We start from the raw sequence: 2,418 nt of genomic DNA, 5'->3' as shown, positions 1-2,418 counted from the left end.
GGGAAAACTGTTTGAAATTTAAACCGTCCAATAGGGTAATGTCACGTGGTAAAGTGTAAACTAAAGTGTACATGTAGTAAGGTTCATACCGATTGAACTTTGCTATTTCTACAATGATTTTTGTCAATTAGTTCGACACTTACATTGTTGTCAAGTTTCAATTGGATGGGAAAACTGTTTGAAATTTAAATTGTCCAACAAGGTAATGTCACGAGGCAAAGTGTACACCATATTGTCCATGTCGCAAGGTTCTTACCGATTGAACTTTGCTATTTGTAACTGATTTTTGACACGTTGTTTGACACTTGCATTGTTGTTAAGTGTCAATTGGATGGGATAACCGTTTGAAATATTAACTATCCAACAGGGTAATGTCGCGTGGTATAGTGTAAACTAAAGTGTACATGTATCAAGGTTCATAGCGATTGAACTTTACTATTTTTACACTGATTTTTAGCACTTTGTTTGAAACTTGCATTGTAGTCAAGTGTCAATTCGATGGGAAAACTATTTGAAATTTAAACTGTCCAAACGGTTAATGTCATGTGGCAAAGTGTAAACTAAAGTTTGCACCATAGTTTACATATAGCAAGGTCCTTACCGATTGAACTTTGCTATTTGTCCATTCATTTTTGACACGTTGTTTGACACTTGCATTGTTATCAAGTGTTAATTGGATGGAAAAATTGTTTCAAATTTAAACTGTACAACAAGGTAATGTCATATGGCAAAGTGTAAACTAAGCTGTACACCATAGTGTACATGTAGCAAGGTCCTCACCGATTAAAAATTGCTATTTGTACACTGATTTTTGTCACGTTGTTTGGCACTTGCATTGTTGTGAAGTGTCAATTGGATGGGAAAGCTATTTGAAATTTAAACTGTCTAACAGGGTAATGTCACGCGGCAAAGTGTACACATGTAGCAAGGTTTTTACCGATTGAACTTTGCTGTTTGTACAATGATTTTTGACACATTGTTTGACACTTACATTGCTGTCAAGTGTCAATTGGATGGAAAAAATATTTTAAATTTAAACTATCCAATCGGTTAATGTCACGAGGTAAAGTGTAAACTAAAGTGTACACCATAGTCTACATGTAGCAAGGTCCTTACCGATTGAACATTGCTCTTTGTGCACTAATTTTTGACACGTTGTTTCACACTTGCATTGTTGTCCAGTGTCAATTGGATGAAAAACTGTTTGAAATTTAAACAGTCCAACAAGGTAATATCAAGTGGCAAAGTGTAAACTAGAGTGCACACCATAGTGTACATGTTGCAAAGTTCTTACCGATTGAACTTTGTTATTTGTACACTGATTTTTGACACCTTGTTTAACATTTGCATTGTAGTCGATTGCCAATTGGAAGAGAAAATTGTTTGAAATTTAGACTGTCCAATAGGATAATGTCACGTGGTAAAGTGAAAACTAAAGTGTACATGTAGCAAGGTTCATACCGATTGAGCTTTGCTATCTGTACACTGATTTTTGACAAGTTGTTTGACACTTGCATTGTTGCCAATGTCAATTGGATGGGAAAACTATTTGAATTTTAAACTATCCAATAGGGTAATGTCACGTGGTAATGTGTAAGCTAAAGTGTACAAGCAGTAAGGTTCATACCAATTAAACTTTCCTATTTGTACACTGATTTTTGTCACGTTGTTTGACAGTTACATTATTGTCAAGTGTCAATTGGATGGGAAAACTGTTTGAAATTTAAATTGTCCAACAGGGTAATATCACGTGGCAAAGTGTACACCATAGGGTACATGTCGCAAGGTTCTTACCGATTGAACTTTGCTTTTTACAAACTGATTTTCGGTACATTGTTTGACACTTGTACTGTTGTCAAGTGTCAATTGGATGAGAAAACTGTTTGAACATTAAACTGTCCAACATGTTAATGTCACATGGCAAAGTGTGAACTAAAGTGTACACCGTAGTGTACATATAGTAAGGTCCTTACCGATTTGACTTTGCTATTTGTACACCGATTTTTAACACGTTGTTTGACAGTTGCATTGTTGTCAAGTGTCGATTGGATGGAAAAGATGTTTGAAATTTAAACTGTCCAACAAGGTAATATCACATGGAAAAGTGTAAACTAAAGCGTATACCAATGTGTACATGTAGCAAGGTCCTTACCGATTGAACTTTACTATTTGGACATTGATTTTGGATACGATGTTTGACACTTGCATTGTTGTCAAGTGTCAGTTGGATGGAAAAACTGTTTGAAATTTAAACTGTCCAGCAAGGTAATCTCACATGGCAAAGTGTAAACTAAAGCGTACACCATAGTATACAAATAGCAAGGTCCTTACCGATTGAACTTTACTATTTGTGCACTGATTTTAGACACGTTGTTTGACACTTGCATTGTTGTCAAGTGTCAATTGGTTGGAAAAACT

Source organism: Olea europaea, unplaced genomic scaffold, assembly GCF_002742605.1.
Source record: "Olea europaea var. sylvestris unplaced genomic scaffold, O_europaea_v1 scaffold32, whole genome shotgun sequence".
In the NCBI taxonomy this organism is placed as follows: Eukaryota; Viridiplantae; Streptophyta; class Magnoliopsida; order Lamiales; family Oleaceae; genus Olea; species Olea europaea.
Note: the sequence above shows the minus strand (reverse complement) of the source record.